The sequence below is a fragment of the Podarcis melisellensis genome (assembly GCF_964234715.1).
Source record: "Podarcis melisellensis genome assembly, chromosome: 14".
Classification (NCBI taxonomy): domain Eukaryota; kingdom Metazoa; phylum Chordata; class Lepidosauria; order Squamata; family Lacertidae; genus Podarcis; species Podarcis melisellensis.
The window spans coordinates 26423772-26444814 of NC_138546.1; the positions used below are offsets into that span (position 1 = coordinate 26423772).

At 44.5% G+C, this 21043-nt stretch overlaps 1 protein-coding gene across 3 annotated transcripts in view; it reads right to left on the minus strand.

The window, feature by feature from the left end:
• GLCE (glucuronic acid epimerase) overlaps positions 1-21043 on the minus strand; it is a 55872-nt gene that overhangs the window by 23729 nt on the left and 11100 nt on the right. For 2 of the 3 annotated variants that reach the window (XM_081888561.1, XM_081888562.1), the window contains exon 2: positions 12320-12394. The exons of the other annotated variant lie outside the window; for it this stretch is intronic. The gene's annotated coding sequence lies outside the window, so the exon portion shown is untranslated. The remainder of the gene's footprint in view (positions 1-12319; positions 12395-21043) is intronic. 3 annotated transcript variants of the gene reach the window in all.

A 21043-nucleotide genomic window follows, 5' to 3' on the forward strand; every position in this document is an offset into this window, starting at 1 on the left:
GAGCTCCTTGGAGACAGTGGTGGGATATCAATGCATTAATAAAATAATAAAGTGGAGATTAAGAAGGGCAGGATCCTACAGAAGTAGTTCTGTTAGCACAAAGGAATGCCCCCTTCTCTCTTGCTGCACAACCTCAAAATCTGTGCTAGGTTGTCCCACCAACAAATCTGAGGAGGGGCACACAGGGAGAGGAGAGGCAGTTCCGCTACAGAAACGGAAATGTTTGTGCTAACAGAGGTACAGTCGGACCTTGGTTCTCAAACGACGAAAACCAGGAGGTAAGTGTTCTGGTTTTTGAATGTTTTTCAGAAGCTGAACATCCGACACGGATTCTGTTTGAGTGCAGGAAGCTCCTGCAGCCAATCAGAAACCGCACCTTGGTTTTCGAAAATTTCAGAAGTCGAACCGACTTCCGGAACGGATTACATTCGAGAACCAAGGTACGGTTGTACTTTGCTGGATACTTCCTGAAATCACCTGTGTGCTATACCAATAAAATCACAGTCAGATCCCTTTGCCAGCACCAGCAGCCTGTGAGTGGCCCAGGAGGCAAAGCACAGAATCATAGGATTGTTGAGTAGAAGGGACAAGAAAGGTCAATCTAGTCCAACACCCTGCAATGCAGGAATCACAACTAAAGAAGTGCTGATAGATGACAGTCCGTGTTTAGAAACCTCCAATGGAGAGGAATCCACCACCTTCCAAGGGAGCAGGTCTTACTGTCAGAAAGGCTTGCCTTCTAGACCCCAGACCCTTTCGGTCAGCCTTCTCTGTGCACATTCCAGCTTGTCAATAAACTGTGGCACACAAAACTGGACACGACATTCCAGATGTGGTCCGACCAAGGTGGAATAGAGTGAAACCATTACTTCCCTTGATCTGGACACTAGACTGCCATTGATGCAGCCGAGGACTGCTTGCATGTAGTCGGTGAAGGGGGCAAGAGAGAAGGAAGCACCTCTCAGGCCCACTCACAACACCTGCACATTTGGTACAATTTCAGAAAACGGGGAGGCACTACACACAAGCAGCTCTACACTTTCTGACATTGCACTGATGGGGGCAATCTTGTGTCCCACTCCATACAGGTTGGAGGGAAGGAGTGGTCATTTGAACAGGGCTTGCCTCCCAACTGCATCCTCCTGCCACCCAGAAGGATGGGGGTAATATTGGGCTACATTACAGGGCTGTAAGCATCCCTGAGAATATACCGTAGGAGAAGCATTTGTAATATCCTCTCCAAAATACTTTTAGCGGGTGAGCTAAAACCACCCGGTCAATTTGTTATTACGGTCTGGTTAATTTTCAAATCTGATGTTTTAAAACCTTCTTTTAGGCACTGTTACCCATCGTGAGGATTTTGGAGAAGGAAGGGTTATGAAGCCTAAGCAAGCCAATCTTTTAAAAGAAAAATAATCCACGGTTTCATGCCAATGCATTTAATTATCTCTTTCTGCAGACTTCTTTACACTGTTTGCACACTGGGAAGTTTTTTTTTTTAAAGTATTTTTTTTGGTGGTGGGGGAGATAAGAGGCATGAGAAAGATAACTGCTGTAAGAATTGATACAATTCAGGTCCTCTTTTCCTCCAAAGCCCATGGATTTTGCTTAATTCAGAGCCCCGTGGCTGCTGGATCGTGTGTAAGTGCTCTGCGCATCAAGAATTCTTAAAGCACTCCACTCAGATACAAATTGCATTATTTTTATTGATTTTTACATTACGGTGAGATTTGCTTCTGCAGTAATTGCAGAGGTTTCGGGAACAATTAAAAGCGTTCCCAATTTTCCACCAGCAATGGAATGATTATTTTTCATGACTGAAGTGTCATTTTAATAAAAAGAGCTGCTATAATTCATACCGCTGGAACTTGCAAATAATTACCACTATCCGTTATAGGCCAATACATCCAGAAATTAGTAATAAGGCAGAGCATCCAAGAGCTGTCTCTCTCTGCCAGGCAGCATAGCCCACAGATCTTTTTAAATACTGTAGCTGTTTAAGAATTCTAAATACATATTTACAGCCAATATAAAGAACCTTCTAAATCGTAGCTTGCTTTATTTCGCTGGGCAGGGATGGAGTGGGCTAAGATCTGGTCCAGGAGTCTCCGCTAAAATGGGAGGGATGGTGGGGTCCCAGGTACCTTGAAGCAGGGGGCACTGGGAGGCCATGCCTTGAAAAAAACATCTCTAGACCCAGAAGATTTTGCAAGGATCCCAATATCCTCTTTTTAGGGCAAGGTGCTGAAACAGATGGTAGGCATTCAGTTACTCCTGGATGACCACTGAGTATCCAGACACCTCAAGGGTGGAGAAAGGTATGGACATCTGCTGTAATTTTTTGGTGTGAGTGCCTTCCCAACCTCCTAACCATTTTAAATCATTGCAATGAAATCATGATCATTTGTTTCTTGGGCATTTTACAAAAATACACACACTGTTGAAGGGTGAGTACAGAAATTCCATAAATGATATAGTAGGCAAGAGTTCGCATAGGTTAAGGTGCCGAGGTTAAAGTAGAACGCAGGAAGCTGTTTTTTACTGAGTCAGGCAACTAGTCCATCTAGCTCAGTATTGTCTACACTGACTGGCAGCAGCTCTCCAGACTTTTAGGCAAGGGCTCTGCCAGCCCTACCTGGAGACACTGGGGACATTCTCCATGCAAAGCAGGTGCTCTGTGCTACTGTATGGCCCTTCTCCAGCATCTCTGACACCTATAGGAACTCCACTTGAAAGAGATTGAGTGCTATTTGTTACTGAATGCTTCTGTTACATAGTAGGGATGGGAGAGAAAAAAACCCAAATTCAGTCTGCATTCACATTTTCTGAAACACTATGCAAACCTAAACACAGCCATTCTTCAGAATTCACTTTCAATTTTTATTCAATATAGTTCAAAGATGCAAATAAATTGGGGGGAAACTGCGCACAAAATGCAAATATTAGCAAAAATAACATGCAAAAATGTTTGGGTGGAAATTGCTTTGCATCAATGTGAATATTAGGCAAAACTGAATGTAAAAAAAATTATTAGGATAACCTGCACTGAAATGTTGATAGGGAAATTCTACTTGGGAAAATTGGCACTGATGAATTTTTGTGAGTGTTTTTTTAATGCGAATTGATGTGGCAGTATGGAGAACTGAACTTAGGACCGGCAAAAAGCAAAATCCAGACGTGCCCCTCCCTATTACACTGCACGTCTCACCCACTTGCATCCGCCAAGATCAGTGCCAAGCTAAGGTAGGTTTCCTGTCAATGAAAGAAGGCAGTTGTATTTGTCTTCTGGATTATCTATATTGAATGATGCAGAGGGGAGGAAGAACTCGAGAGCTTGTGCCAACACACTTGCTCACAGTATGATGCCTCTTCCCAGAACAACTGGCACCCTGCTCCTGACTACCACTGCTTACTGGCAAAAAAGAAAAAGAGCTAACCTGATCACTTCTAAGCCTGCTGCCCTTTTCCCCTGGAGGAGGCAAAGTGTTGCACTGTATTTAGTGCTCATCGATTTGCAAGCTTGGAGGAGATTGCAAACCAATGCCTAACGGCCGCTCTATAGTCCCCCGTAAGAGCATCATTAGCCTAACAAAAATACATGCAAAAATATGTGCTGGAACAGACAACGCGACGTCTCCATCCGTAATCTTGATCACATAAATATTACTTTGGGCAAAAAAGAAAGAAAGAGGGAAATTATAAATGCGCCTGTTGGCAGGAGAGCCCGAAAACTTCTCAGAAATTATACAAGACTTTATCCATCGTGCATGCACCATATCCATCACTGTGTGCAGCTTTTTAATTAAAACTCCTCCAGCTAAGAAAGTTAGTAAAGAGGCTTGCCTCGCCATTTAGCAAATATGCCCAAGAGCGACACACATGGAGTTATGCAAACGCCGAAGGACTACTTCCAGGAATAACTTTGAAATGAAGCAAGGGTTGGGACACAGACAGACACATACACACACACACACACACAGAGAGAGAGAGGAGTCTTGATCAACTGCCAGCTGGTTAAAAGGAGGATTTAGTCATGAACTCTACATTAGCACAACCATGACTAGGTGCACAGAACTTGGAGTAAGCTGAGCTCTAGCCCGCTGACACACCCAGACTTTGCAGGAACAGCTCCTCTGTGCAGCTGAAAAGAATCTGGGAGCATTAAAATTTAGCAGTTTAAAGTTTAACCACTTGCTGAGAACAAGCCCTTTGGAGCTCAGATTGTTGTGGGCGAGGCTCAAACCGCAGAGCCACAGGCAGATCTCTGTGGCAGGAGGCATGCAGAAGGAGGAGGAAGTTCAGAAAACGGCGACCTAAATGATCCAGGGGATGAAGTCACTCCCCTATGAAGAAAGGTTACAGTTACTGGGACTTGTTAAAACAAAAAAAATTCCTTCCAGTAGCACCTTAAAGACCAACTAAGTTAGCTCTTGGTATGAGCTTTCGTGTGCATGAACACTGCATGAACACTTCAGATATCTGAAGAAGTGTGCATGCACCCGAAAGCTCATACCAAGAACTAACTTAGTTGGTCTTTAAGGTGATACTGGAAGGAATTTTTTTTGTTTTGACTATGGCAGACCAACACGGCTACCTATCTGTAACTAGGACTTGTTAGTTTGAGAAGAGGAGACACAACAGAAGTTTGTAAAATTATGCACGGCATGGAGAAAGTGGATAAAGGCAAGGTTCCTCAAATAACAACTCAGAGACATCCAGTGAAGCTGAAGATTCAGAAAGGATAAAAGAAAGGACATCATCATGCAACTCACAGTTAAACTATGGAACTCACTCCTGCAGGAGGCAGCAATGGCCACCAATTTGGACGGCTTTAAAATAGGACTGGGCAAATTCCCAGAGGAGACGGCTATCAAAGACTGCTGCTAGCCACAATGGCTATGCTCTGCCTCCATAGTTGGAGACAGCAATGCTTCTGAATACTAATTGCTGGAAACCACCGGAGAGGAGATGGCCCTTGAAATCAGGTCCTGCTTGTGGGTTTCCCATTGGGGCATCTGGTTGGCCTCTGAGAACAGGATGCTGGACTAGATATGCCATTGGTCTGTTCTAGCAGCCAACCTCACCTTATGTTCCTATGAGAGAGAAGCCAGGTCCTGTCTACCAAACAGAACATTGGCAGTTCCAGTATAGTTTCTGCTACTGCTGCTATGAGATTGTTCGATGGCATCTAATATGTTTTAAACTAAGGTTATTTGTGAAGCTGCTTTATTTTAATTTTTAAAAGCATTTTTAGGCTATCTGTGATTCTATCCCAGAAAGGTCGTGGTACAAATAAATATGCTATGTATAAATAAATGAAATGCGGAACACCACTACCTGCATGCACTTGGGAGTCAATGGCAACTCCTACAGAAGATGCAGGATTTGGCTTGAGCTTTGCTTGGTCCAGCCAAACAAATTAGGTTTTCCAAAACAGGGCAGATAAGTTTCAAGTCCTCAGGGAAGTGTGAATAAATATGCTGGCCTGGATGACCTTTCCAAAAGAGAAAAATGCTGATTGTAAAAGAAAAAAGAACTGTATAGGGAGAGTTGCTGACAACTCAGAAAGCATAAATACATAAATATTTTCATTTCATAATGTACCGGGGGGGAAAACCACTTTGAAGAGCCAGCCTTGAAATGATATTGGGGTTGGGGAGTTAATATTAGCAGAGTTGCTTTCAAAATGTGTCCTGCCTTCCGACAAGTGACAACGAACCTGCAAAAGGCTGCTATGCAGAAAGTTAATAATAGCCTCCAGTCAAGGGAGCTTTTCATAAGTTGGTTCTCCCTCCCTCCTCTCCCCTTGGTTTTAGGAACCATCACCGCCCTAGCTATGTGTGGGCGAACCTTTGGTCTTTCCATATAGGACCACCATCATAGCAAATGTTTGGTCTTTCCTAATAGCATCAGCTATATTTGGTTTCCTTTGAAATTCTACAGCATTACAACAGGGCCTCCATTCTTATAAGCGCCTGAACTGTTAGGTGCCCCCATTATCTAGACCAGTGTTTCCCAACCTTTGGTCTCTAGCTGTTTTTGGACTACACTTCCCATCATCCCTGACCACTGGTCTTGCTCGCTAAGTATGATGGGAGTTGTAGTCCAAAAACAGCTGGAGACCCAAGGTTGGGAAACACTGATTCTAGACTGATAGACTTCGGTCCTCACACCAGTCTCTGACTAACGGCAAGAGCTTCCATTCATCTCAGAGAAGCAGCGCTGCCTTACATTACCAAGACAGGATTCCCCACCCCAATTCAAATACTGCTCTTTTCAGGGTCTTTGTGCTAAGAATCTCTCTCATTCCAGAAATATAGCGGCGTGGCAGTTTCCAGAAGAACTGCGGGAGGAGCGTCAGCCTGGACGCTGCCCCTGCAAATCCAGACAGGCTCCCACCTTCCCAGGGAAACTGCTGAGCCAAAGCCATGAGGCAAGACAACGAGTTAGTCTCTGTGGAAATTTCCAGGCACACATGTTGGAACAGTCTTGCTTAGACTTGTTTTTTTATGCCGAAGGAAAGAAAATGAGCGATGTGTTCTAAGCCGTTTGCAAAGAGTCGATCTGCAAGCCTGGAGAAGAAACAACAGTGTGGCAGGGAGAGAAGCAGGAATTCCACAATGTAGGATGAGGAAAGTGAGAAGAAGAGTGAGGGGTTGCTGGAAACGGAAGCTGAGCTCACGGATACGAGCCTCAGCTCTGCAATTCTCTGGACTATCTTATGCTGAGAGTTGTTAGCAGGGCACTGTTCCCCCTTCCCACAGCTACAGTTCTCGAGAGTTTCCTGGGGAAGAGGACTGATTGTTAAACCACTCTGGGAATTGACACTCTTATGAGGGGAACAGGGGCTTCACAACAACTCTCAGCATCTTTACCAAACTACAGTTCCCAGGATTCTATATAAGGGGAAGCCATGGCTGTTTAGTGGTATGATACTGGTTCAGTGGCGTAGCGTGGGTTGTCAGCACCCGGGGCAAGGCAAGTAATTTGTGCCCCCTAACCCGTGGATTTGCGTCCCCTAACCCTAACCCCCCCAGATGTTGCGCCCGGTACAGCCTGCACCCCCCTGCACCCCTCACGCTACGCCACTGTACTGGTTTAAATTTATAGGGCAGGTGGGGCTGACAACTGCCAATTGCTTTTGCCCCATACCACACACTTACTCTTGGCACACAGCTAACTCCTTGGCCTGTGCTTGTTCAGACATAGCCAATCCTGTTTCACCTGCACCTATCTATTCTCCCCCTCTGCATCTGGCTGCAGCTCAGTGGCAGAGGTTCAATCTCCAGCATCAACAGGTAGGGGTAAGAATGCTTCCTGCCCAAAATCTTGAAAAGCCGCTGTCCTTTAGTGTAGACCAGTGGTTCCCAAACTGTTAATGGCAACCCTGTCACCCTTGGTTCCATAAACAGCTCCGGCCCTACGCTATAAAAAACATCACTCATAATAGTGTTTGGCACAAGCCATTAAGAAGATAATAACACAATACCATTCAGAACAGTAACGATTAATTGCACATTTATTTAAAATCCAGTTGTAAGTATTTGGTTTACTTAATTCAACAAAACTGATGAACTTGATCAAGTGATACCAGTATTTCCAAGTCTGATAGTTATTTAGCAAGAATCTTAGATGCCACATTTAGTGACTACTTCAGTAAATTCTTAATGTCCAGGACTGGCTTGTTGAAGTGATAAAGGTTTCCCTACATCTGGTTTAAAGTAACTTAGCAGGAGTCTTAAATCACCATGTTTAGTAATTGGCAGCTGATTTCTTTGCTTGAAGAGAAGTCGGATGACCACACGAAAACCACATTTCATCAAATATGATGTTGGAAATGCAACACGGAGCTTCTCAAACCGCCGACCATAGTGCAGGATAGCATTCAGAAATTCCCCTTCTGCAACCAAAACTCTTAAAACCTTGGCTTCAGCTCAATGTCATTTTGTAGCTCAATTAGTTATTCCTCCACTACCCTATCTTGTGACCTCGCTGTGAATTGCAACAAACTCAGAATTGTGAATGGAAACAAATGCGACCAAAGGAAATACTGTAGCTTGGAAATTGCCAACAGCACTAAAACTTTAAATATGAAGCGAGGGAGGTGTTTCGCTCTAGATTCTAGCTTGGTCAATTGAAAAAAAGTGAACAATGCACTCAGAGGGTCACACCTCCAGAGCCCCACTGCTACTCGCTTGCTTTTTCATGCCTCTCTGGGTGATCCCTGTGGGTCAGTACTGCTCACATGGGAATCATGGGTATAAGACAGATCTGATGAATCACTGGCATGACTTGGAATAAGGCAGCTTCCTAGATTCCTATCTTTGCGAAATACTTCCCTTTTAAGGAGGATTGTGCTGGACTCCCACCCCTTGGCCACCCGACTCAAAGCACAGCTTTCCCTGGTGAAACAGCCTCCCCAACCAGGCCAACTCCCCAGTTACCAGTCTGCTCGGCTCTCGTGATAGGTGGGCGAGCTTATTTAGAAACTGATGCCACCAATGCTAATAGATTCTTCCAATAAATCTATTTTTAATTGGAACACCAAGATTGGAATCTCGGAACTCCAAAATGGGATCAAACAGGTCAAGAGCCAACCTGGCCGTCCCACTCACAGGACGCTCGGGGCTTTGGAGCCAATCGGAAGGGATTTAGACATCCCTTCACACAAGCCTAAGCAAAGCATGGGTTTCACAGTGCACAGGCAAGTGTGGATTAACCACTGAAATGCAACTAGAACTAAAAACATCCAGTGAAGTTCTTCACCATGCATTTGGGGGCAGAAGAAACGTCATTTGATAACCTTCCCTCCAGTGGCAATTCTAATGACAAGCTGGAAGTTGGCACATCAACTGCTGCTTGTTTCCTAAGCCCCATTTGACACAGAAGTCTGCGAAGGGCACCCTGTGCCATGAGAAGCCTCTGACTGACTGTAGCAGCTGCAACATGAAGGCACCCAAGAGGCAAGGAGACCCATTTCCGAGCACTTGGACACAACATCAAGGATGGAGGGTGTGGTACTCTCAAAACACAGGATCATATAGGGTCATCAAGTCCAACTCCTTGCAATGCAGGAATCTCAACTAAAGCACCCAGGACAGGTGGCCATCCAGCCTCTGCTTAAAAACATCCAGTGAAGGAGAGTCCACAACCTCCCAAGGGAACCTGTTCCACTGTCAAACAGCTCTTACTGTCAGAAAGTTCTTCCTGATGTTTCGTTGAAATCTCCTTTCTTGTAGCTTGGAAGCCATTGGGTTGAGTCCTACCCTCCAGAGTAGGAGAAAACAAGCTTGTTCCCTCTTCCATGTGAAATATTTGAAAATAGGTATCCTATCTCCTCTCAGTCTCCTCTTCTCCAGGCTAAACATACCCAGCTCCTTCCAACGTTCCTCATAAGGCTTGGTTTCCAGCCTGTGATCTTCTTACCCTCATTTGCACACATTCCAGCTTGTCAATATCCTTAAACTGTGGCATCCAGAACTGGACACAGTATTCCAGGTGTGGTCTGACCAAGGCCACAATGATGGGGACAGTGCTGACCCCCCCCATCCATCGAGCACTTGTACCATGACGTAAGACCCGGGACAGCCTGGGGTACCTTCACAGTGCAGGAAAAATGCCCCGCCAGCCCCCTCACCCTGTAGATCCGGGCTCCCTCCCTGCTGCCAGCCCTGTAGCTACAATTGCACCCTTGCCCACCGCTGTGCTCACGCTGCCATGCCAGCGGCTAGGGCTCAGCAGCAGCAGTGAGGGGAAGGGATCTGTGGCACAGGTAAAGTCCTGGCAGAGCTGGCAACAGCACAACAGCAGGGATGGGATCTGCCGCCTGAGGCAAATTTATTCACCTCGCCTCACTGGCCTTGCCTAAGATGAGGCTAAAAGAGGCCCGTCTGGTCCAGCATCCTGTTCTCACAGTGGCCACCCAGATGCCTTTGGAAAGCCATGAGTCAAACAGCACTCTGTCCACCTGCAGTTCCCAGCAAGTGGAATTCAGAGAGGCACAACCCCTCTGATCATAGATGCAGAGCATTGTGGCTAGGAGTCATGGGTAGCCATGTTCAATGCTCTTTTAAAGCCATCCAAGTTGTCTGCTCAAAGCTTTCAAGAACAATGCCCAATCTATCCTTTTGCTTGTGGCAAAAATATTAGGCATGCAGATATATCACACACACACATATATAGCACATATTTATACCCTTTTCAGTTCAAGTCAACAAGCCCTTCTTCCCTGCTGATGCATGCTGGGCACAGATATTTTTAACTAGCCCGTGTTCTCGTCCTTCGACCATATTAACAAATTCAGTGTCACTTAAGATGTATTAAATTCTGCAATATAGCAAGCAGTCTGATGCTTTGGGGTGGGGGTTAAATGAATAATTCATGAAGGCAAGAACAGTTTACACAAAGCATTGCGATTTTGCAATCATCCCTCCCCTCCCCTCTCTCTTTCCCCCACCCTCAAAGAAGCCCCGCAAGACTACACTTAAGGCAATCAAGTCTCTGATATGGTCCTTTTGACAGCAAAATGATTTTCAGCAAGCAACACGTTCATCATAATGTTGAGCATATCCATCAGGCTTTTTTATTTAAAAAAAGCATGCCCAGGACAGGGGTCTATGAATAAGGCTGCTTTCCCTCAGTGGGATTCAATCCAATCCGCTTCTAAATATGTATAATGCCATAACATTAAAGCTCTGTAGATTGCCATCAGTCCTCCTGCAGTTTAATTTCATCAACCTTCGAAATTCAGATCAGCAAGCGCTTTCATCCACAAAAGACACCTCAGAATTGAGGCTCCATAAGCAGGCTGCAAAATGCACTTATAGGATGCATTTTAAACCTACAGCAGAAGGGAGGGGGGAGCTTGTCTGCAGATTAAATACACATACTGGAACTTCGTTTGTTGCAGGTTAATATGAAGCCCATGATCAGTTGATGTTTTGGAACTATGCTAAGTCTGAACCCAAACTGATTCTTCCGCAAAGAACATAGCAAATACCTGATGAAAAATTCCAAAATACTGGCTGAATTGTTCAGGTATGGAATGCAGGAAAACACCACAATTCTAATTCTAACAACGATTTACTGTTTTTCCAGGGAAAAACTTCATTACCTTCCTTTTTTAGCCAAGCAGTTAAGATGAACAAATGTATCACACTTTTCTCCTTTCGAAAATAAGGAATTTGGAACATTTAAAAACATAAGTTATCTGGCAATGCTATACAGCGTCACAGGGCACAGAAAGTGTGTAGATTCTGCCCACACAAGGTCACTATTTAAAATGCCCTGTTAAAAAATGATAATATTCCATTTTGAAAAGAAAAATAAACACATGGGAGATTTTAAACAGAAAATGACAAGGCTATCATATGGGACATTAGATTAAAGAGTTTCTTTGTCAGTCTTAATTCCTGCTTCCAACCCCATCCTCCTATTAAGCTATAAACATGGAAGGGAATTGAACTGACATCTGAAACCACACTGCCTAGGTTCAGTGTTTTAATTATGCTTCCTAGACTCTTGTGGGGAAGGTTCCTCCACACCATTATAAGCAGTTCTCTCAAGTTAAGCTCTGTGGTTAAAAAACTGCCAAAGACGACTAATTCTCTAGAAATGGTAATCACAGCTCATACGCTTTCAAGAATCTTCATGCTTTGTTATGTTTAATTTTGCTTAAATTTGGTGGTCTTTTAAAACACATGGCCCTACAAAATTTTCAACTTTTAAAAGGGAACATTACCTTGCAATCCCATTGCTAGCCTTGCAGCAATTAAATTGAGATTTTGGACAGTTAACACTTACGAACCTGAACAAGTAGATTCACGTTTGGTTCAGGAAGGCTCTCAGGTCGCAAGAGGGAAATCAGTAATTGCATGTTGCAGCATACCTGTAATTGCTGCTTACCTAGCCTAGACTGTCAATTTCACCAGTTAGCACGTGTTAAAGGGGGGGGTCGTTTTGCAAACCCTGCTTCTCTACCACCCTCCCTGCTGCAAATCTGCTTACTGAACAAACAAGGCAATTCTGAATTATATGCACAACAGACCCCCAACTCAACAGTATCATCATACTACTATAACTCCTTGTGGATTATCAGCCTGCCCTTCCTTCCACCACAAGCTCCTTCTCCACATGACCTAAGCAGCTGGGAAGTTTTATTAACACAAAATGAATATTAACTGTTTAAATGCCAAGCAGCAGGAGGGGCCATCCTATGTGATTTCAGAGCATCTCCAGTCCAGTCTGGCTGGGGGGGGGGGGGAGAGTTCAGACAAAAAACCGAGACGGCCAGAGGATGATTTGATTAAGACCATCTTACCTTAAGTCAAAAGGAGGCCTCTAAACACTAATGCATCTCTGAATCCAAGCTTTTAAGAAGGTTTCCAGTAACCATCTGGGGGAATAAAAATAAATAAAGATAGTTAAGATCCCCTGAATGTGTGTTTTGCTGTCTGCAACTCCTCCTCCTCGGCAGCAGTGGCAGCTCCCTTCTGCTCTCAAAGGCAGCCCCGCTGATATGTTTCAAGGCTTGACACGGGGAACTCAAAAAGGGATCAAGCGCATAAATGTCATTTCCTCAAGGCAGCTGCTTCAGCTGCAAAGGAGTTTAATCTGCTTGGCCTGCCGCAATCCTACCTAATTGAAGATTTAATCCCAGCAGCTGCTCGGTGGTGTCATAAAAGGCAGGGCTTTCATTAAACGTTTTGGGAGACACTGGATTCAAATCCCCCAACCATATTTAAAGGATTCTTGCTTTAAATAAACAGTTACAGAGTTCCACTCAAAAGTCTACATATTTTATTTTTATTTTAAAAAAGGGTGGGTGGTGGGGAAGAGAGATTTAAAAACCGAAGAAAAAACTAACACAAGCCTGTCGAGCCAAGCTCTCTCTGCTCTTGGAACAAGTTAACCTCATCTCTTATACTTCTGAGCACAGGAACAGATGGAGCCTGAAAAAGTTTGGTTTGCAGATCCCAAGTAAAGGAGAGGTCCTTCCTCTGCCCCTGCAATGGCCAAGATTTTCCATCATCTGCATATTTCTCAAGGCACAAGGGCAAAAAACTGAAGTGGGGCATGCAAAGCAGAGAGGAAAAATTATGTGTCACAAAGTGAACTGCAAAAAGAATTCCATGCTCCAGTGTTGAAACGACAGAAAAATGAAGGCAGCCCAATGATCTAAAGTAGCACAGAACTGGAAAACAAACTTTCAGTAATGTCGTTTTGTACTTATGAACCTCATTCCAAAAACCTGGGTGGGTGTGCGCACATTTTTCACAAAACCTCTTTTTTTTAGTCTTTTTTCACCATCTTCCCCACTCGAGGCGGCAAAATTGCTGCCATTTTCCAATATGCAAAATGCATTCTTCTCATCTTGCTGAAACATCCCTAAGGTAGTAATAGACTCTCACACACACAAAAAAAATAGTGTAACACCCATTAAAAATTATGCCCAATACAGTCAAAGTCTATGTGCCATTTCTCTGCTTTAACCCTTTTGCTAGAGGCTCAATTTAATAAACAAAGGCAGCTTTAATAATTCAGATCTCACTTTGCAAAAAGATGCAAGGGGGCTGTCAGGATCTTCCTGCAACACAGTACATTTCTCCAGCCTCTCTGAGGCTTTGCATATATTTAAGTCTGTGTGTCTTGCTTTTGGAATGCTGATAACTTCAGTGTTCTTTTCTGCTCTTTAAAGGATTAAACGTAACCACGCAGGCATCTTTATTAGTGCATCAGGCACCATTAAATTGTTAAGTTTCCCTTCCAGGGCTGGAGAAAAGAAAAAGCTACAGCCATTAAAATAAAAAATAAAAAAATCCTCACAACCAAGTGTTTGGTGGTTTGTTTTTTTACAGCATTTCTTATATAATTTGGAGCAAAGAAACAGAACCAAGGAGAAAGAGGCTTCAGCTGCTGTAAACACTGATATGTGGGTTTTTAATGATTACAGCCCAGCAGTATAACATCTTCCCCAAAGACACACAATTGTGATTGATGTTTCCCCCCCCCAAAAAAGTCCTCTTTCCATTGCTATAAAAAAGCATTCCCCCAACATGCTCCCATTCTTTCAACCATCTTTAGCTTTCAGTGAAAAATTCATCACTAGAGAAGCACATCATCAATTGCTACCATCCCAAAAAAAGACACTGTAAGCCAAGATTACCTGAATTCCATAGCTAATCTGTGGCCCTCCAGACAGTGATGGACTCCAGCTTCCAGCACTGCTGACCACTAGTCTGGTTGGCCGGGAATGATAGGAGTCTAAAAACCTCTGGAGGGCCACAGATATTCTCCATCTGAAGGCTCTCCCCCCTTTTTCGTGGGGGGGGGAGCTTAGTCCTAGAGTGCCTGCATTGCATGCAAAATGTTCCCTGGCATCTCCAGGTAGGGAAATGTGAGAGAACCTTGTCTGAAACCCTGGAGAGTTGCTGCCAGCCAGAGTTGACAATACTGAGCTAGATGACTCCAATCAACTAGCATCAAAACCTTTAGGCTCCCTCTGTCTTCAAGCAAATAATGCTTCAGGTACGCTGGACAGTTTCCATTAATGGCTGGGTGGCAGACTGGGAAAGGAAAGCATGTTCAGCTTGATTCTTCCTATTCTATTTCTCTCTGAAAATGAGGGGAAAGGCAGCATTTCGGGTCTAATCCAATTTAGGATTTGCTTTGTCGGAAGATACGCACACACAGACCAGAAGAAACACAATTCGCTTTGTGAAGCTCAAGCCATAAGAAGCAAAGAGTGACTCAGTCTGCTGGTCCAGTCCCCAGCGTTTTTCTGTTAGAAGGAAGAAACTTCGCAAGAGAGAGGGAAAGCCTTTTATCTACAAGGCAAGGGACAGGACATGGAAAAACTCTGCCCATAATCCGCCAGGAACATCTCCTGCACACGTCCCGTTCGTTTAAAAGGCCCTGCAAAGGACCCAAGTTCCCAATAAATTGTGCAGCTAAAGATTAAGATCTACTTATCAGATCACAGCTTCGTAGATAAAGCCAGGAGGTTACTGGTTTTAGCTTACTTTGAAATACATTGGTTTTATTTTATTTTATTACATGGGCAACGATATGTTTCTTTTTAACTAGAGAGTTCAGTTTCAAGCAGTCTGTATGGACAGAATCCAATTAAATCTTCTAAGTAGAAGGTAGCTTTCACACCCATGAAAAATATATCAAAGGGAGAAGCAGAGTTCATAATTGCTTGGATATTCATCCAGCAAAGATGGCTTCTCTACCAAGAAGAACATTCATTTTCCTTGATCTTGTAAGCCCTGGTTTCATTTATGCCTCGGCTAGGCTCTTTATATTCTCATGTTAACAATGGGAGACTCGGGGCGAAATCTGAAGACAAATTCCATCTGGATCCCCAGTGCCCAAAGTAGGTAGCTCCTACGGATTGTTGGGAGAGTTAATATGATATGTTTCCACTGTTACAATACTCAGCTCTGGTTGACCAGCTGTAAGGCAGGGGTCAGAAACTCATAAGAGTAGACAAGACTTGTGGAAAGACAAGCTAAGCAGGCTTGGGTGGATTTGGACATAGGATAATAGAATGGTAGAGCTGGAAGGGTCACAAAGGGTCATCTAGACCAACCCCCTGCGATGAAGGAATCACAGACATGTGATAGGAAAAACTACTCCCCAATTTGCTTGCCCAGGTTGGTACTAGTCACTGCTTACCCTTGAGCCAGATCGAATCCAGAAAACTTTTATTTATTTTAATATTTTAAAGCCATGCTTTCATATAAAACATCACAAGGCGGCATATAACCTGAAAACACAGTGCTATAATAAGAACGTTAAACGTATCAGCTGGTTTTCAAAGAATGTCTTATTTCCGTACATTAATATCTCACCTTTCATCCACCATGGAACCCAATTTGGTACAGAACAGGGGTGGAGAACCTCTGGACCCCAGTTGCTGCCAGCCAGACTACAACTCCCATCAGGCTTAGCAAGCACAGTTAATGGTCAGGGATGATGGGAGTTGTAGTCCAGCAACATCTGGAGGTCCAAAATGTCCCCAGCACCAAGGTAGAAACCACAATAATTAAAAGACATTTTGTCTGAGTGCCTGAAATCAGCTGGAGTTGAAATGGAGGTCGTGCCTGTTACTGGTGTGAATGCCACGTTGCACAAGGCTTTTAAGAGAAGAGTTCACCGCATATATCACACTTAAGCGAGGCATTCCAAGATGTGTTAGAAATGGCTTTAAAAGCTGCACATACATCATTCTCAGAAACAGCTGACACTTTCCAGAAATCCAGCTCCTTTACTTTCTCGGAGGAGACATTCTCCAGCAACCTTCTTTCCCCACAATCCAGAAACGTAGTTTTAAAAACAAATCACGGGTCGGTATTTATTTTAAGTCAGAAACTGAAGTGCCCCAAAGCCTCAACTAGTTTTCCCCACTTGCAACTTCATGCTGCAATTGACTCTCAACTTCGTACAGCCTATGAGATTTCAGAAACTATAAACAAGCTGACTTTTCGAACACTTTAGCTGTTAGTGAAATCATGAATTAATTAGCACCCTTCCAACCGTAAGAACCCAAAAAGCACTTTAAATTTTAATACAGTACAGCAAAATGCAACTGGAGTTGTTTTCCCCCCGCCTGCATTTCCCATCTAACCTAAAACCACTCCATTTGGAAGAGAAATGTCAAAGATCTTTAAAAGGGGGCCCAATCGGGAGGAGGAAGGGATCTTTTGAGAGTCAAAGGAGACATGATAGAAGTGCCAAAAAACAAAAATTCATCTCTCTTTCATAATGCTAAAACTCAGGGCTATCCAATGATGCTGAATGCTCTGCACAGTTAAACTCAGGAACTCTCTCCTACAGTAGGCAGTCACAGACACCAACCTGGATGACTTTAGAAGGAGAGACAAATTCAAGATCCAGATGGCTATTAGTGACTGCTGGCCACAATGGCTATGTCCAGCCTCCAAGTTGGAGCCATTATGCCTCTACATGCCAGTTGCCACTGCCCTCTGATCCTTCCTGTAGGTTTCCCATAATTGGCATTTGGTGGGCAGTGTCAGAAACTCAGATATGGTGCCAAATGACAGCTTAAATCTAGGTTATGGTTGCCATAATGGAATGTCTATTCGCCAGGGGGCTTGGGCCAGATGATTCCAATGCTACAATTCTATGGTCTCAACTACATTGCTTGACTGTAGCTTGCTCTTACAAGTCCGAGTATGCAAGGAGAAGAAACATATACAGTGGAAATGGAATTAACTATGAACTAAGGAAGAGGTTTTTGAACTGTGGTTGCCAACCTGGTGCCCAGAAATCTCCACGTATTCGCAACTGGACCAGCACCAGAAACAAAATGTGCCTGGCTAATTTCTAACACTGTGGTGGGCTACTGTAAGAACAGGACTGGATGGACTGCTGGTCTGATCCAGCACACTCCTCTTATGTTCTTAGCGGAGAGTCCTCCCTTAATGGTTGAATCATATCAACCCCAAGGAGTTGTAATTATTGTTCCTCTTGAGCAGGGATCAGCAAACTTTTTCAGCAGGGGACCCAGTGTCCCTCAGACCTTGTGGGAGGCCGGACTATATTTTGGGGAAGGAATGAACGAATTTCTATGCCCCCAAAATAACCCAGAGATGCATTTTAAATAAAAGCACACATTCTACTCATGTAAAAACACGCTGATTCCCGGACCGTCCGCCGGCCGGATTTAGAAGGCAATTGGGCTGCATCCGGCCCCTGGGCCTTAATTTGCCTACCCATGCTCTTGAACAATTCATGAAATGGCCAATGAGTTTTCAGGGAGCATTAATTCTGCTTGGATTCCAGGCTAAGGCACGAGGAGAAACCTACCGAATTGTTTAAATGACATCCCGCTCCCATTTTAGCTCTTATAAGATGGCTTACAGGAAAGTTTAAATGGATGCAACTAATACCAAGACTCTGAAAAAAGGACAACTAAAAGACCCATTCCTGTGCCCTGGAGCAGTGTTTCCCATTTTACCACTTGAAGTGGAACAAAAAGTGCTGCCACCTACCTACTCCTGCCATTGCTGTGAGCCCTTGCTGCACCCATCACTGGAGAAGAGGCACTGCCATCAGAACACATTTTGGGTAAATTGCACAGATTTGGGGTGACACCTTGCCCCAAATGAACATGCCCAAAATGGGTGGCACTTCTTCACGATTGGTGGAGGCGGCAGGGCACCCATGGCTGGTCAGGCTCTCACTGTGCCCCCCACTGATCTTCAAAGTAAAACATTACGTGAATAAGGGCCGCACACAGCAACGTGGGAGGAAGCAGGTGCTCCAAATTTCCTTGTCCTAGTGCCTTTAATAGAACCCAGAAACGAACAGGAAGCCATTGCAAATGATACAGATCTGGAATGCAATGGTCTATGAAGCAACTAGATTTTGCACCAGCTATAGTTTCTAGTGTGGGTCCAAAATTTGCTTCCCCATTTCTCAGGGCCATTGCACACACACACCCCCGTTGCCAACCGAAGAGCCATTTAAAAAACAAGCTATCGAAGGGTCCAGCAGAAACTGGTACACTCCACCTGTCCAAGGCTGTCTCAGTCTCAAAATTGGGCCTGAACCCAGATTGGAAAGGCTCCAGAATTGTAACAGGGCAGTATAGCACAGCAGAGTTATCTGGTTGTTCAAGCAATCAACTGAAATACAACCTGCTTTAAATTAGTACGCGTGAGCTAACACTCAGTAATGACGTTAGCCATGAAAATGCATCTAGGCTATTTCTAGGAAGTAAAATGTAGAATCTACCAAGCTCCGTGCCAGCATGCAAGGGCACACAATGGATTATTTAGAATATTTATATCCTGCCATTCCAACAGAAAATTCATCAAAAAACAAATGTAGTAAGAATGCACCATAAAAAGCACTAACAAAAAAACCCCACAACTTCCTTCCTAGGACTAGAGACTTACTTTTTAAAATGGAAACGTGGGGTCTCAGTTAAGACTTAAAGAATGCACTTTTTTTTGTAATTCAAAGTGTAACACAATTAAGAAGAACTGGAGGAGCTAATACCTTCCTAACTTCTTAAAAGCTAGCAGAGGCTAAAGGCCAGCACATTAATGTCTTCTAGAACAGAGGAGGTGGGGACGGGGGGAGAGTTTACATCTGCAGCCCAGGATTATGCATTCAAATAAGCCATAAAGCCCATCTCCAGAATTTCCTGCAAAACCCTGTACAAATACTCGTGGCTCAGATCTAATACAATCCTATGCCACCTACCTTTCCAGATTAGAATTCCTCCAAGGCATCTTACGTATTAAAATAAAGAGGCCGCCAACAGAGTTAAAGAGGGTGTTTGTTTGTGTGCACACTCCCAACAAATTCTGTACAACGTAGTCGATAAAAGTACGTGGAGAAAGATCCTCACAGCTGACGAACACTGCCTACTTAAAACCCAGTCACTGCGTACTTAAAGCCCTAGTCTCTTGTGACAGAGCGTTCCACCAGATCGGGACCACAGCCGAGAAAGCCCTGGCTCTGGTTGAGGCCAACCTAACCTCCCTGTGGCCCGGGACCGCCAAGATGTTTTTGTTTGAAGACCGTAAAGTCCTCCGTGGGACATACCAGGAGAGGCGGTCCCGTAGGTACAAGGGTCCTAGGCCGTATAGGGCTTTAAAGGTTAAAACCAGAACCTTAAACCTGATCCTGTACTCCACCGGGAGCCAGTGCAGCTGGTATAGCACCGGGTGAATGTGATCCTGCGGCGAGGACCCCGTAAGGAGTCTCACTGCGGCATTCTGCACCCGCTGGAGTTTCTAGGTCAGTCTCAAGGGCAGGATGGTGGACTAGGTGGCTCATTTTGGATTGGAGCAGAAGAGCACCCTTCTCTCCTGCGGTTTCTAGCAACTGCTATTCAGAAGCATGGCTGCCTCCAACTGTGGAGGCAGAGGATAGCGATTGTCACTAGTAGCCATTGATAGCCCTCTTCCTCCATGAAGCAGATGCCTCGGCCCCCTGGTACAGCCACAAGAACCGAGAGCTCTTGAATAAAATGTAGAACTCTGCACTGAGCCCTGACTATAAGGTTTTGAGCAGAGAACCGAAAAGTCTGTTTCCTCCAGAGTCTGGGGAAAGAAAACGAATGGAAACATACCCAATCACTTCCGAGAATTAATCACTTAAGCAGTGCATCCATTAAACAGGATATGTGTCCAGGTTCGCACATGACAGACAGAAGCAGGAGGTGTGGAAGCCAGTCAGATGCCAGGCTGCTGTCTAGTTTAAATACCAAGCCTGACAAGGCATCAGCTGATCTCCAAGCTGAGCAAATCTCATTGCCATCTGAAAAAGCGGAGGGGCGGGGGGAGAGAGTCCTGAGCACTCCCAAAATGTGAGAGCATCCAACATTCCTTGTTCTGCTGAGCTGGAACAGATAAAAGGATTTGCTTTGAGAAGCCTAATTCCAGAGTAAAACAGCGAGTTTCGTGGCCTAGAAAACGCTGCATTTTTAATGAGTCCTCTGCCTCAAATGGAGGGGAGGGGGACCACTCCTCTAAACATAGCCCAGGAGGAGATGATTTCAGGGCAGGGTGAGAGAATGAAATTGCCTGCTGAAAATTCAGCAAGAAAGTCTCCCGAAATCGAGAAAGCCTCCCGAAATCGGAGGCAGAGGGTTGTGGTGGAAGGAGCTGGTAGCTGCCATCCCAGCAGGCTACCTTTGATGGGAAGCAGGGCTGACCTCCATCTGTGCCCCTGAAAGGCCCGCTCAATCATGCTGGGCTTCTTGCCACTGAACTGTTTCCATTCCTGCTGATTATAAGAACCATTTAGCTTTTAAGGACGGATACCAGAGTTTGCTTTTCTTCCCCTCTTCCCTCCCTGTCCCTCTTCCCTTGCATGCCGTGTCTTTTAGACTGTTAAGCTGGTGCGTAGAGACTGTATTGTTTTCACAAACTATGCATGTAAATCATACAAGGAGCCACTTTTCTGGCTGAAGAAGAGGCTCTAACTAATAATAATAAATACTGAATTGTTCAAAGGCTTTTGGAGGTTAAGGCTGCAATCCTACGCACCAGGTGTGGGGAAC